The sequence below is a fragment of the Puma concolor genome, chromosome A1 (assembly GCF_028749965.1).
Source record: "Puma concolor isolate L17-30 chromosome A1, mPumCon1.1.hap2, whole genome shotgun sequence".
NCBI classification, from domain to species: Eukaryota; Metazoa; Chordata; class Mammalia; order Carnivora; family Felidae; genus Puma; species Puma concolor.
This window is the reverse complement of record NC_141667.1, coordinates 225,684,427-225,701,094: the sequence shown is the minus strand read 5'-3', so window position 1 is coordinate 225,701,094 and position 16,668 is coordinate 225,684,427. Positions and strand designations below refer to the sequence as shown.

General features: G+C 38.8%; 1 non-coding gene across 1 annotated transcript; it reads left to right on the top strand.

The window, feature by feature from the left end:
• Positions 1 to 6,181: 6,181 nt before the first annotated feature.
• LOC147584817 (small nucleolar RNA SNORA52) lies at positions 6,182 to 6,316 on the top strand. Its single transcript, XR_015241542.1, has one exon. It is a non-coding gene; the product is annotated as a small nucleolar RNA SNORA52 (small nucleolar RNA).
• Positions 6,317 to 16,668: the final 10,352 nt, after the last annotated feature.

Below are 16,668 nucleotides of genomic sequence, written 5' to 3'. Positions count from 1 at the left end.
AAAATAGCGCTAATTCAAAATTGTAAACATCCTTGTGTTTTATAATTAATAACTACATTAATAAAACATTAATAAACATTAACTACAATCCATCCTTTAGAAGTAAATTAGGCACGTTAAGAGAAACGTCAGTGAAATGAAAGAAATAACGTAGTCTTACGTTATCTATTAAAGCAGTGCTTTATTTAAGAATCTCTGGGACAGGAAAAAAAATTACATCTGTGAAAATGTGAGTTTACAGTTCTGTTTATACGCATTTATAAAACAGGCTATTTTGAAATCGGCTTTTTAAAAACTTTCTGGGCAAAATGAACAGTCATTCTGTGTATGGTCAATTGAACAGATCTGTGGCTTGTCCAACTTAGCATTTATGATGACAAATCTAATGACCCTCCTTCAGGCACGGTCGTTAGACAAAGGCTGCCGTATATTAAGTAAAATCTTACTGGGAAACCAGATTAGTGTCTGCAACTAGAGTTCATCTAAATATCTCAGCGTACATCACAAATGTGAGAGACATTTTCTTTGAATGCACACGAGCTAGAGATTCAGACATCCTTCATGCAGCCCAACGTACACCCTGGGAAGTATGCCCAAACCTAAAAGACCTCAAGGAGTGAGAATGAAAATCAAAGAGCAGACCTAAAAGGATGGAGTAGACAGTGTCTTGCCTTGTTTTCTCTTCATAGAAATTCACGTCGGCTTCCAGTGGGAGACAGCCCAGGCCCACTACCTTGTGCTTGACGTTTGGCTTCAGAGCCAGTAAATACAACTGTCTTCCAACTTCCCTCAGTTTGCCTGACCTTAAATATCTCAACCACCCCCCTATAAAAAGTTACCGAAACAATCGCAAGGACAAAGAACGCATCCTAAAAAGGTGTCTTGGATTCTTCCACTACTCTCCATCCCTACCGCTTCCCTAGCATCAGTCAAATGTCTTTAATGGTACCTCTAAACAGCTATCTGCAGTGCAAATGAATGCCTGCAGTGTTGACACGGAGGCAGGGGAATATCCTGAGGGGCTTTGGGCTTATCACATGTCGTACTTTTCAGAAAATAACGTTGTACGCCCTTCTCTTTTTCAAACAGTTTCACACAGAACTCCGTTCTATGAAACAGACCAAAGCAGATCATCCCTGGTAGAATCCCAGACATCAGCTTTGAAAACCTTGGAGGAATTGCTTGTCCCGAAGGCACTGGCAAAGCCATCGGGCCGTGCAAAGGAGGTGATACAGTGTAGGGATGAGGGGAACGGCCTCTGGAGCTGGATTGCCTGGTTTTAAGGCTGAGCGCTGCCTTTTTCCATCTGTGTGAGGCCACTTAAGTCGCTTGACTTCTATGTCTTGGCATTCTCATCTGTAACAGAGTTAGAAGAATTAAATGAGTTTATACAAATGTTTTAAAAAGTCTCCCTTAATTCATTCATTTTAATGCCCTTTGAAATGAGCAGCATGAACCATGCACTATCACACGACTAGGTTTTATTGCATAGGATTTTGTACTTTCTAACTGGATTGTGACCTCTAAATCGACCCTACGTTGGTTGGCAATATCCTAGAGAGATTGATCACCACAGGGATGCCAGATCTGGCCTTGCATGTTCTGTGTATATTCCTGTGTGATCTTTTCCCAAGTGGAATACACCACGCTGTATTCATTCTTAAAGACTGACAAGCATTTTAAAATAACTATAAAAATATTTCTAATTTAGGACCAGTTTCTCGATTTGCTTTTCTTTGACTTTCTCTACCTATTAATTAATTAACACCTAGGCTAATATAGATTCATACTATCTAAAAAAAAATTCCCAAGGCATTTTCAATGGCCTCCAGTAATCATTGTGCAATTTTCACTCAGTATGAAATAGAGTTCAGCCAAGTAATAGTCCTTTATCCGCGAAGCCTGTTTTCTGCTGCTGTATATGGAGTTTGAATAAAGCCATCATGAATCAAAGAGGATTAAAATTAAGGATAATAGTACAGGTTTTAATTGGGTTTTTGGTGTGTATGTGTGTGTGCGCGCACGCATGTGTGTGTGTGAGAGAACTTATGAGCCATGTATTCAGACCTAACATGAAACCAGCCAGGTACAGCAGGAGAGATGAAAATGGCGATGCCCATCACACAGAAATGTCTACTTGTCATCACTAATTATGTGTTTCATGTTGGAAGTTTCGTTTATTCCTAGCTGACAACTTTGGCTACTTGGGATCTGTCTGTCTCTGGCTTATGGTGTAGATTTTTAATTTTGACAAAAATCCAGTGGATGGCAAGATAGAAAGTTTCTGATATATGAAAGAGAAATAGGACATTTAATAGCATTTATTTCTGGGGGAAATTACAAGAATTTGCATTGAGTTGGAGAAAATGGCTGCAAAACAGGAAAAGCACACTGTGCTACAGAGAGCAAAAAGCACATTTAGTCCTTACACATTCATTACCCACTGAGCTCAGACGGAACACAGCTCTTTCCCCAGAACCACCTCCATGATTAGGGCTTTAGAAGGTGGTGGCACGGCAAAATAAAAAGCTGATTGGGAAAATTGCTAGTTGGTAGAATACACGTTTTAAGGTTTATTGCTCATACTGAGCTTACATAATACCATCATTACCTCTGACTACATCTGCGTGTGTTTAGTTAGAAAAGGTCATTTAATTTCTGAATCTTCTCAAAAAAAAACCCCACAAAAACTGGCTAAAAGGATAAGATGGACAAATTTCTGAATTTGTGTCAATATCTTTTGAAAACTGCATGCTTTCAGTTACTTTAATATGTGCATTCTCAGCTCAAAGCAAACATTTCCCGTTTCATTCTGCTTAAAAGGATATTTCATGTTGGAAATAAGCAAACAAAAACAAAACACTGCAGAAAGGCATTAGGTTTTAAATGGTTATTTTATAGAATAATGGTTATTTTTCTGATTGCAAAAGTGATATATGTTCATTGTATAATACATGGAAAAAAGAGTGAACATGAGAAAATAAAAACAGCCATTAATCTACCATTAATATTTAAAGCCGATTTCTATCTTCCCATATGTGCGTGTGTGTGTGTGTGTGTGTGTGTGTGTGATGACAGGATATGAGAATTAGTATTTCTATGTCCTTTTATTTTACTTACATTATACAACAAAACTTTCCCACATTATATATATATATATGTATATATGTATCATATGTATATATGTATTTCATTATCCATTATATTTATGGCATATTATGATTTACTTAGCCTTTTACTGCAATTAAAGGCATTTATGTGAAAATTTTAAAACAATATTATGACTATGGGTACACAACTCTCTAATACATAATTTATTTTTCTAAGATAAATTCCTGAAAGTGTCAATGCACTATCAAAGTGAATGAGCATATGTAAGTCTTTCAATAACTTGCCGCTGCATTTCAGATATATTGATCAGTTTATACTACCACCAACAATGCAGGCCACAAGTTTTACCATGTCAGCCAACTATTATTGTAAAGTAAATATGTATTTTTTATGGCAAATATTTATTTGCCAATTCGAATTAACGAACACCAACATCATCTCGGGGTTTTTTGTTTTTTGTTTTGTTTTGGTCATCCCGTTTTAGTTTTTAATTTTTTTTAATGTTTATTTTTAGAGAGAGAAACAGAGACAGAGCATGAGCGGGGGAGGGACAGAGAGAGAGAGGGAGACACAGAATCCGAAGCAGGCTCCAGGCTCCGAGCTGTCAGCACAGAGCCCGACGCAGGGCTCGAACTCACGGACTGTGAGATCATGACCTGAGCTGAAGCTGGACGCTTAACCAACTGAGCCGCCCAGGCCCCCTCCCTCATCTCATTTTAATTAACATTTAATTTATGTCTTCTTCTTTATCTCTCAAGCTAAGGTAACATGAAGAATGGAATGGTTCCAGGCAGTCTTGCAGAGAGTCCGTTGAATCTTTCTTGGCACGAGTAAGATCTTTAGTAACTACTGCTGACCGTGACGTAAGGCTGCTGAACCAGCGGGGACTGGGCATACAGTGGTGATGTTGCATGGCTTTAAGGGTGGTAGGCCCCAGCTCAATGTGCCTCTGTTCACACAAAATTTTGTTCCCACAAAATTATATTCGGAGAACTTGTAAAGTGATTGCAGATTTCTTAATCAAGTGACATTTCAAGTATCTCAAAGTAGTGCCCGAAGTAAAAGAATGAACCCTTTAAAATTTTTTTAGGAAGTCTAAGAAAAAAAATCTTAACGTTACACTGAATCATCTAATGCAAGTCCTTCAAGAACATTATGATCAACCCTTTAAGGATGGCATTTTAATCAGTTTCATTGTATAATGAGGAAAATTACATCTTTAAGTAACTTGCCCCACATCACAAAGCTACTGGGCGCTGTGTTATCACTCTTTCTCTCTCTCTGGATACACACGTACACACACACACACACACACACACCCCTCTCATACAGACATATATAGCACATATACATATGCATATATATTAACTCAAATACGTGTACAAATATATGTATATCATTGAATTGAGTGTTTGATGAGTTTGGATGTGTATGTGTGTGTGTGTTTGTGTACTAATTTTGTGTGTGTATGTTTAATAGAGAACAGTATTTCAGAACTTCAGAAAAGTTCCAACGTTCGTTAAAGACTGGATATAATAAAGACTCACGGCTTTTTGATTCTGTCCAATTTTCTAAGTTATCTGTGACTCACCTTCAAGATGAACTTTCTTGCCCTTTATTAATTGCAGGATAAATATATCCAGATCAAAGATGATGTGTCCTAGTGTCTCCTTGCATGTGGGAGAGTATACCCAGTAGATATTTATGCCCGGGGTCTGTCCAGTTCAGCCTCGTTGTCAGTAGATGCAGACAGTTCCATTTGCATAATGAACTCTCTGAATGATCTTTAAAGCCTCGGCCAGCAAAGCTTAGAGAATAACTGCAAGGATTATTGCTACATCTCCTTCAATGGGCTCTCAGACGCTGTCCACTCTGAGTTGAATTGCTCACCCCTAATTTGAGGGCTAACTGAGGGTTAGCGGTTTGCTAAGACTTGTTAAGTGCCTGAGCATTGGTTATCTCACTGACTTCTGGAGAGTAGGTGGCAGGAAGTCAAGCCAGGCTAAATGAGTAAAGAAGGGGTCTCCCATTAAACGCAACAAATTCAACTGCAACGTTTAATAAGTATTCATTCAGTACCCAAGGTTACAAAAATCGGGCCAAGTTGTTTGGAAAGGAAAAATTGTTATAGATTGACTAAAGTACTCTTTTTTCATTGCTATTAGAACTCTCTTCGCAGTACAAACGTAATGACCCCAACGGGCATTTAAATAAGGTAACTACTGAGACAGACTTAAAGGTAAATGAAATCCATTGTTTAAGAGATATTTCAAATTATAATCAAGTAACATGTGAACACAAACATAGAGCTAAAATGCAAAGTTACAGCTTTTCTCCCTTAGAGAAAACTTCTTTGACTATTTCTATTTTAGTACTCTTGACTGTAAACCCAATAGCCCCAAGTAATGTATTTAAACCACTAATTCTTGATTTATAATTCTTTAGCTGTCTTTATTATTTACTGTGAAAAATATTCACATGATCCCTTACAGGCATCTCTTCTCCCAATGTCTTTTTAAAATGTACATAATCTTGGGGCCCCTGGGTGGCTCAGTTGGCTAAGCGTCCAACTTCGGCTCAGGTCACGATCTCACAGTCCGTGAGTTCGAGCCCCGCGTCAGGCTCTGGGCTGATGGCTCAGAGCCTGGAGCCTGCTTCCGATTCTGTGTCTCCCTCTCTCTCTCTGCCCCTCCCCCGTTCATGCTCTCTCTCTGTCTCAAAAATAAATAAACGTTAAAAAAAAAAAAATTTAAATGTACATAATCTTGGGGCGCCTGGGTGGCTCAGTCGGTTAAGCATTCAACTTTTGATTTTGACTCAGGTCATGATCTCGCCGTTCAGGGGATTGAGCCCTGCCTCAGGATGCACAGAACCTGCTTGCGATAATCTCTCTCCCTCTCTCTCTGCCCCTCTCCTGTGCTCTCTCTCTCAAAATAAATAAATAAGCTTAGAAAAATAAATATGCATAGTCTCTTGATTATTATGTATAAATTTTTAAATAACCTGAATACTTAATGTGATTTAAGAACTTTAGATAGTATCTCAACTTCCTCCTGTAAAAGAAGAAATGTGGTCCATCCTAATCCCTGCCGGTCAGCCTGCGGTCTGCCGGGCTTCGCCTGTGGACCGGCACGCTCTAGAAGCTTCACCCAGAGAAGTGAGTGAATCTTCAGTAGGTTTGTGTCAGGGTGGCATCTCGTCACTCAGTGGGGGTGGGGGTGGGGGTGGGAGAGAAGAAATGATTTTCTACTTCCATCTACCTCTTCTTTCTCGACACACCATCGCTCAACTTTTCACACCTGTACTCCCAATGTCATGAACTCAAAGTTTATAACATTTATATAGTTTTTTTAGGTTTTTAAAAAGTACTTTCACAACCAGGAGCATATTTGCCATCTCCCTTGTGAAGGGACATTTGGCAATGAATGAGACATGTGAATGGTGTCCCAAGGGCATCCATTGGGTAGAGGCCAGGGATGCTGCTAAATATCTGACCATGAACAGGACTGTCCACCACAGCAAAGAATTATTGGGCCCAAATGTTAGTAGCTCAAAGTTTGGGAAACCATGGACTCTGTAGGCTTATTCCGAAAAATGGAAACCAAAAAAGACAATTTCGAAAATATCATACCACAGAATCCACTGAAGAGCCAGGTAATAGCTTCTGTGTCATCCAAAGGAGAATCTTAAAAGCACCAAGGTTGAATGATATCCATTTTCTTCAACTTCATTACTCAGTAGAAATCATGCCACATTGCTTCTTACTTGGATCAGGATTTTTTTGGTATATTTTTGTTATTCCTGGAATTTCTAATGTCTTATTTTAATCTCATGAAAGAAGAAATACATGTTTTTTGTTTTGTTTTGTTTTTGTTTTTGTTTTTATTACACCGCTAGGATCATGCAGCTCCTCTGAAAATGTCAGTTTTGTGCAGACTGCTTTTCATGACTGTCATGTAGCTGTCATATAGGGATTTTGTTTCCCCTGTCTCTTTCATGCCCCTCCCCAATCATTTTGGATTTGGCATCTTCACGCGTTAGATTTCTTTTTCATTTTGCCAATATATGTTCTCATGTAATTATGTCAAGAATGATGTAGGAGATAAAAAAGTTTGAATACCTTCACACTTAATGGTTTAGCAAAGCTATAGATCCTCAGTTTCACAGCCATGTAGCTCAAAGCTTTGGGGATGTTATTTTACTGTCATTGAGTATCCAGTGATCCTGAAAAGAAGCTTCATGTCTGTCTCACTCTAAATCCTTTGGGAGATACACTCCCAAAACTTTTGGAGCTTCTCATAAGCCTTGGTTGAACTTGTTCATTTAGGTTATTTTGGGGTTAAATTCACATAAAAAGGTGTTTGTATTTTTCACGTAAAACAAAATATGAAGACAGGAGCTTCTGATTTGAAGGTTCTCAGCCAGTGTTTCTGAGACCTCTAGGTCTAACCTTACGGTTGTCAGATCACTACAGCAACCTTAAGCATCATGACCTCCTGACAACACAAGAAAGCATGAACTTCTCCTCCTCCTCTTTTTCCTCTTCCTGCTCCTTCTCTTTTTTTTTTCTGTCATCTTCTTCCATTTCTTAGTCTTCCTCTCTCTCCTTCTCCTCCTGTCTCTCTCTTTCTCTTAACCAGAAAGACATTCCCTTTCTCAAAATCCCCCTTAGCCACCTTCCCCCCCTTCAGTTCATTGGCCACAATTGGCAAGCATCTTTACTCAGTCACTGATCAAGTAGACAGTGTGTGCTTGTCTCCTGTCATTGGGAGAGTATGGACCTTGCCTTATGTAATTTTCTCAATAATTCAGATTCCTCTGAGTAAAAAGGAACAGACTATTGGGTAAATAAATGACAATATCTGTCGTATTTTGAAATTTCATCAGTAACAGCATGCATGGACTGTTTTTTTAATTTAATAATTTAATTTAATTTAACTTAATTTAATTTCATGATTCCTTTTAATCTAAAGAGTCATTTTTATTAGCTTTGGGAAATTTTGGTCTACCGTGAAGTTCCCCATAATTTCTTTCTCCCCTTCCTCAGGAACTACTAACAGAGAGGTGCTGGCCCTCCTGGACTGGTGCCTTTTGACTTTTATTGTTTTTTTCTCAAATTATGTTTCTTTTGTAAACCATTTTCTTAAAAAGTTCTAAATTCAGTTCCATAAAGTCCCTACATTTCTCCTTTTTCAATGTAAGTTGTTTTTATGTTAGTGCAAGATCTTGAATCTGTCATAAGAGACTAATTAAGATTTTCTTAAAGTTTTATTTTCTTCTGAAATTATTATTCTTTGTTATAGGGTCATATGTTTTGATTGACTAGCTCTTAGTCATGTTTGTTCATGTTGAAGATTTATCTCACATCTTTGGAAACACTGAAATGTGGATTCCATGGCTGCGTTCTCTCCCTACCCTCTCTGCACCCCCCATGACCCTGGCCCAGAATTCCTGGCTTCTTCTGCCCCGAATTGAGAACATATATTACAAGCTCTAAGCATGACGGCAGGAAAGAACATCCAGCAGACAGTACTTCTGTACCACCACCAGAGCCAGAAGGGGGGGAGGGGACATCCTATCCTGAGGTACCAAAACGTACTCTGAAAGTTTTATCCAATTCCAAAAGGTCACTGTGGTTCTGAAGAGAATTTCTTAACTTTAGACCAAAAATAAAAATTTATATATTGTACATGGTATATTTGTTGGTTTGGGGAATGTTTAAAGGTTGTGAAAGATAATTCATTCAATCAGTTCCCATTTCTGCCTTACTCCCAACCTTGGCTCTTCATACTTGTTGAATCTAAGCGCCAGACTACAAAACATGGCTCCAATCTCCACTCATGACTTCTCTCCATGTTATGATTGTTACTTTCGCCACTACTATAATGTATAAATCATACCACAGTAGCCTTCTGTCTTCCTGAAATTCATCTCAATCTTGGTCCATTCGTGACCTCTTTCCCCATTCACATTTAAAAAAATTAAAGTATATAGTCTTGTACTCTCTAGTTAACATTTCAATGATTACTGAGAACTGGGAAGACTGCTGTTTTTCTGCGGTATTGAGAAGGAAGTAAAATCAAGTTTTATTTTATTGAGTGAATATTCTGCTCAAGTGTACATCTTCCAATGTTTACGTGGTCATACATGATCATAAATAGCCTCCATTTCTATTCCTTGCTCATATATCAAGTCCACATAAATCTAATCCTCACAACATTTTCCTCACTGCATTTTGTAATATACTTACATTGTTTACACCAAGGCTGCATCTTTTTTTTTTTTTTAACATTTATTTATATTTTGAAAGACAGAGACAGAGCATGAGCAGGGAAGTAGCAGAGAGAGAGGAAGAAACAGAATCTGAAGCAGACTCCAGGCTCTGAGATATCAGCACAGAGCCCAACGTGGGGCTCTAATTCAAGAACTGTGAGATCATGGCCCGAGTCAAAGTTGGACGCTTAACAGACTGAGCCACCCAAGCGCCCAGCCAAGGCTACATCTTTTAGCACAGTCATGGCACGTGCTATAAGCTCAGGGAACATTATCCATACTAATGGATTAATGAAGTCACATCAATCCCAAAATATTCCAGAAGATGGGCTAGTGTTAATAGTTGCTAAAAAGCAAAACAACTTGTGAAATATTATCATGAATGTTTTTTGCAATTTGTCTGTGTGCTTTACAACTAGCAATTACTAGTATTGGTTCCCCTTCGGCCTTCCGATTATTTGTCCATGTTGCGCCACAGGCCTTGATTGAGCAATCTCTCTTTGTCTTTTTTAAAATTATTTTTTTTTTCTTCAACGTTTATTTATTTTTGGGACAGAGAGAGACAGAGCATGAACGGGGGAGGGGCAGAGAGAGAGGGAGACACAGAATCGGAAACAGGCTCCAGGCTCTGAGCCATCAGCCCAGAGCCTGATGCGGGGCTCGAACTCACGGACCGCGAGATCGTGACCTGGCTGAAGTCGGACGCTTAACCGACTGCGCCACCCAGGCACCCCCCTCTCTCTCTTTGTCTTTAACCCAATACAAGCTACCTGTCTCCTAATTCGGCAAAACGTCCCAACATTTTCTTTTTTGGGATTTCCATCACCCACTATATTAAATTCTCAACGCTTCTAGGAGAATTAAGGTGGTTCACAGTAATATTTATACCATTCAAACAAGGGTTTTATAGAGGGCCTGGGTGGCTCAGTCGGTTGGGCGGCCGACTTCGGCAAAGGTCATGATCTCAAGGTCCGTGAGTTCGAGCCCCGCGTCGGGCTCTGTGTTGACCGCTCAGAGCCTGGAGCCTGTTTCGGATTCTGTGTTTCCCTCTCTCTCTGCTCCTCCCCTGTTCATGCTCTGTCTCTCTCTCTGTCTCAAAAATAAATAAAAGTTAAAAAAAATTTTTAACAAAAAAACCCAAGGGTTTTATAGTCAAATATGTGTATAGTTCAAACAAAGACTTTGTTTTTTTCTCTACTGTGCCACTTGCTAATTGTGTGACTCTGGGCGATCAGGAAACCTCTCCAGCCTCAGTTCCCTTTCTCTGTAAAATGTGGATAAGCAACAGCACGTTATAGTACGCCATGTGCGGTGGGAGAACTGAGTGAGACGTTGGATGGAAAGCACTCAGCAGTTTCTTCTATATGGTTAGTGCTGAAAAAAGTTAGAAAATTATATAGCAAATAATAAGACAGCACAAAAAGAGGAAATTGCAGTCATAACGTCTCTGGCACCAATGAGAAAAAAAAAATTGGAGATTTAAAAGCAAGCTGGAAACATCAAGGGTCCAAATGAAATAGACACTCCCAAATTAACGATGCAATATCTGTACGTGGTAAAAATTGTGTATTCAATAAATGAGGGTACATAGTATTAGTATAGACAGTAAATGCATATCATTGGGTGAAAGTATTATCTTTGGTAAATGAGAGTAGTCATTTGCAGATGTGAACTCACTGGATTAAAAAAGCAAAATACAAATTGTATCTGCTTCCATCTGAGCCATTTCTGGTCAGTTTTATCTTTTATCTCCAGGGAACTCCTTGGGAAAACTCACACAGTATCTACGGGAGAAAGAATGCCAGTCAACAGTCCTCAAAATCTTGATTGCATATTTCAGCAGTAAAAACTTTTCAGGACCTCTCTATTTTTGTATATGTATGTTTATTTATGAAGTTTTTATATGTAATACTAAATACTGTTCTAAAACTGTTCTAAAATTTACAAAGCCACAACATAAGGAAGTAATGAGCAAACATTATAATATACCCTCTTATATTTCAAAGCATCATTTTATATGTAAATTCCATAACTGAAAAGGGAAAAAAAAAAAAAAAAAACAGATTCTCAGGGCAGACAAATTCCGATGAAGTGTTCGAACAGCCAAGGAGGCTGGTTTGGCTTTCTCGAGCATCAAGTTGTATCTAATTCTGACTGTAAGAACTTGAGCCACCGAAGACTGAAGTTTATTGGAATTACAGGCAGAGGTAATCTTTTCAAATCCATTTCATCCCTTGCCTAAAGTGGCACTTGTCAAATAATTAATTACATCAGAAGTTAAAAGACAACATAGTGGAAAATAATAGTGCTTTTGAAATTTTTCATGTCATGTGCTCATAGAAATGAGGTTATTTGTATAGCGCATAAGAGTAAATGGCCAAGGCTCCTTGCAGACCTATGACCCTTAACTGGTCATAGGTGTCTGTCTCCCCTTGGCTGTTCCGGTGATCTGAAGGCTGAGGTGCTAGGCATAGCTGGAACTGATTTCTGGGATACCAGTGGAGACACGCTGCCTGAGACCACAGATTGCTTCTGTGAGGAAGTGATTTCTGAGTTGTGTTTTGAAAGATGTGAGTCAAAAAATGGTTCTTAGTACTTTGACATTTTCACGTACTGTGCAACCACAGCGTTTTTAGACCTGATTATTTTGTATCTTTCTAATCCCCCTCTCCAGACTGGATGTATTCTAGAAGAGTTTGAGCCGCGTAGCCTTCCTGACACGACATCTTCTCAACTACTTTGCAAACGACTGCCAGATTTGTTCTCAAGCACTGCTTTCTTCAAGTCTCCTCATTATTTCAAAACCTCATTGACTGTATCTCGGTGCATCAAATGCAAGTACGTAAGACTAGCTTTGACTGCTCCTCGTAACATGGGTCTATCGCCATACACACTTTTGTTTCTCAGACTTTTCATGCCTTCGTATAGGTAACCATCCATTCATTTATGCACCACACATGTATGAATGTCACATATGCACCTGCTGTTGTGTTAGGCATTAAGGATTTATGAATTAATAAGACCCGCCTTTGCTAAACTAGCAGCCAAGTGTGGGAAAATAGAAAGATTATTACATACAGCGTGATAAATGTTCTAGTCGAGTTACAAATAAAGTACAGCAGCAAGGGATTGTTCTTTATTGGCCACTGCTCTTGTGTAAATAAGGCGATAATACAGAGGGCTTTAGTGGTGTTGTATTATTGAAATGTTTTCACGTTCCTTAAAATGTTGCCAGCGGAAGGGTTTTATTTCAGAAATGAATCTGCTCTGATAGTTTGTTTACAGGAAAAATGTGGCAGACAGTGTGATGCAGTGGAACAGGCTCTAAAGGGTCGAATTCTAAAATGTGATTTACTGACTGTGTGGTATAGAATGAATCATTTACTACTTTAGGCCTCCGTTGTCTCATTTACAAAATAAGGACTTGGCCCAAGTAATCTCTAGTGACCATTTCAATTCTGGATTAAAACGTATGGTTGTTTATTTGGCCACTATGGATTCTGCCCTCTCAGATGTCCAGATAAGAATATTTGTTATCCGCTCCAGACAGATGGGAACTGGGATCGTCGGGTAAGAGTGGTTCTGAAACACACTTGGGCTGGGCTTCTTAACCTCATGTGTAAGGGCATCAGCTAGATATTATAGGAATTATAATATCTATATATTTATATCTATATATCTATAGCAAAGTGTCAAAGGTGCCCCTCCTTCTTCAGGTGTGGACACAGGGGGTAACAGTCTGGAGGACAAGGGAAGCACAGTGGGCCCTGAGGTGCAAGCCTCCTAGCAGACCCTGACGATTTTCTTCAGGCTCCTGGCCAGATAAAAAGTGGCTCTCTGCTGGGGCAACTTTAAAAGGAGGATGCTCAAATGGAATTGGGATGAGTTGTATTTGTTCTTTTCTTAAAGCAGACACTTTAAAGCTCTTGGATAGGGGCGCCTGGGTAGCGCAGTCGGTTAAGCGTCCGACTTCAGCGAGGTCACGATCTCGCGGTCCATGAGTTCGAGCCCCGCGTCAGGCTCTGGGCTGATGGCTCGGAGCCTGGAGCCTGTTTCCGATTCTGTGTCTCCCTCTCTCCCTGCCCCTCCCCCGTTCATGCTCTGTCTCTCTCTGTCCCAAAAATAAATTTAAAAAGTTGGAAAAAAAAAAAAAAAAAAAAGCTCTTGGATATTCCACACCTGACTGAGTCTGACCTCCTGTCATTTCACTCCTTAAATCCTCTTAAAGGCCTCAACATTTTGTGTATTTTACCCATACCTTTCAAAAATAACTTGCATTTCCTTATGAATGTTTTAAAGGCTTTTTTTTTATGATTACAGTATGATTCCATAGAGTTCAGCTCTTTTACCACAATCTTTGCATGAAATGTATGTAAGTTTGACATTTGTCTTGCACATGGACAATTAATATTCAAGAAAACTAGTGGCTCAAACCCCCCATATTTGTTGTCAAGGTGTCAGAAATTCCTTTGTCTGTAGAACTTATTCAGATTAGTTGTCTAGGTCCCAAATGCCAAGACTCTAAAATAATAAGAAAGAAGAAGAAGAAGAAGAACACTGGATACAGCTTTAAAGAAAAAATGAGGTCTAAAGTTAAGAGGAATGCCACACATTCGCTCTCTCCATCTTTTCTCTGAATGGTTCTGCTCTGCATTACAAAATGGGTGGACTAGTATGGAGAGAGGAAGAAATTGACGTGGGAAGGAATTATCCAAGATTTCACATATGGAGAAGGGGTTTATTTTCTTTATATAAATTTTCATAAAATGTACTTTGTTTTCCAAAAAACTTTTTGTAAAGTTTATGGTCAATGCTATTTTTGTGGGATCACTTGTCAGAATTCATGTAATGAAATATTTTCTCAGCATTTTGCAAACTAGACTGTCTTCTGGGACTTTGATTCTTTGGTTGAAAAAAAGTAATGAACGTCTATGACATTAATGTTCCCATCTAACAATGACGTATTTTCATCTTGCATTTTATCCATAGATAATCAAAGGAACTATATATTTATCAAATCCTCTACTGTTTAAAGTGAGTGTGTAAATTTCTTCTACATTTTCAGCATCTGCTAAACATCAAGACTTCTTTCTTGGGAAAGAAAGTTGACACGGGTGGGAGAATATCAAAGAGGAATAACGGGGAGAAACAATATAGTCACCATTTATTTGTGATAGCGCCATGATTTCTTTATGTATCCTTCTCACAATGGCATGCTCAGAGCCTTGTACAGTGCTGCTAGGCACACATAGATACATACTTAAAGATGCTTACTAGCCTACATGTCATGAATCAACTTCCATGGTGTTCCTCCTTCTGTTCTTGTCATTTTGCTTTCTCTGGTCAACCTATCTAAGAAAACTGTGCTTAAGAAGTGATATTTCTGCCCAGCATGTACCCATACCTGTATTTCTTCCCTTTATTATTATGAAATGAAAAGTCATGACAGCAGGCAATTTTCTCGGTTGGTTCATCACTGTAATTCTAGAAAGCTACCTTAGGAGTACCAAAGAAGACATTCTGTAAGTACTCTCTAAGTAAATGAACAAGTGAACAGAAAGATGTAGTTTGAAAGGAAAGGAAAGGAATGAATAGATGGACAAAACATGAAGATTAAAATTTCATAATAATGGATAACTCATTGTAGAGAGAGGGTGAGATGGAGTTCAAGCTATGTCCAAAAATTACTAGATGATTGAGAGACCGAGCTTGTCAGTAACTGAAAGCAGATGTAGAGAAGAAGGTAGGAGAGAGGGCAGAGAAAGTGTTCATTTTGAAAACCTGCCTAGCTGTCTTGTTGGAGACGTCTATCAGATTGCAGAAAGGCAACTGGGAAGACTAGGGAAGAAATATGACTAGAAAAGTAAAGTGAAATATTATTATCACAGAATTCATAGTTTAAATTTTCATATACATTATTCCTTCTGCCAGGAATGATCACTTTTTCTTCATCTATCTTGACAAGTGCTGTATTTTTTCTTCATGGTCCAGATCAACAATGACCTCATTTGGCAAGTCTCATTGACAGAAGGATCTTTCGCCATTTCTCCCTTGGTACCATCATTACATTTTTCCTCGAAGACAGTAATACACTTATGGCACAGCATCGCAAACCATAAGCTATATCCCTGTCTGTTCTAACTCCCATGTCCATACTTACTTAGCTATCCCTGAGGGCAAGAAACATATGTATCATTAAATGATAGTGATAAAACTTTAATAATAGTAATGAGCACTTTAAATCTGAATTAATGAAAGTAGTAAATGGAATCAATCAATAAGAGAGTGCAGAGAAGCTGATACTAGAACATTGGGGAAAGCTATATTAAAATGGATGAAGAAAAGGAATTTATGATTGACGAAGAGAGAACAGTAAAGATCAAGATGGAGCAGAGGGGTGGGAAACGAAGCAAGGAATGTATTTGCTACCTTAGGGAAGGAAATTTGAAGAACAAGGTGTTATTAAGGTCAAAACGTAGACAAGACCCATGGGTTCCTAGTGGCTCAGGGCACTGGTGACCTATAAGACAATCATTTGGTGGAGTAAAGGGGATAGAAACAAGACTGAAGAGAGAATGAGAGACACACAATACTGAGCACAGGATGCAGTCGGTCTTTCCAAAAAACTTGATGACATGATGAACAGAGAGGTGATGATAATTCTAACAGCTGCAGGATCCTTAACAATGTCATATTCTTAATTTACTTATAATTTTAATATGGAGCTACTATGCACTTTATTAAGTTTTTCTTTCTTTATTTATTTTGAGAGAGAACGAGAGAGAGCACAAGTGGGGAAGGAACAGAGAAAGAGGGAAAGAGAGAATCCCAAGCAGGCTCTGCACTATCAGCACAGAGCTCTCGGTGGGGCTCGAACTCACCGACTGTGAGATCCTTACCTGAGCCAAAATCAAGAGTTGGATGCTTAACTGACTGAGTCACTCAGGTGCTCCAAGATACTATGTATTAGAAGATATCCAATTTAAAAGAAGCCAAAACTGCAAGAGAAAGAGGCACTTAATGGAGTGGTATCTCGGAGAATGTAGGAGAGGGGAAGGATATGAACAAAGCAGGAGGATTTGATTGGCTTTGGAAAAGAGGGGAGATAACTCTTGAAACGGGAGGAAAGAAGAAATAGTGAAAGTAAAGGATGTTGTTTTGTTTGTTTCTGCTGCCAGGAAAAATTAAGTGCACTGCAGAGAGTAAAAAGTTTTTTTAATCAGTGTTATTAAATAGGTACAAAAGCAATAATTTTATCTGTGTCAAAAAGATTGCCAGTTAGAT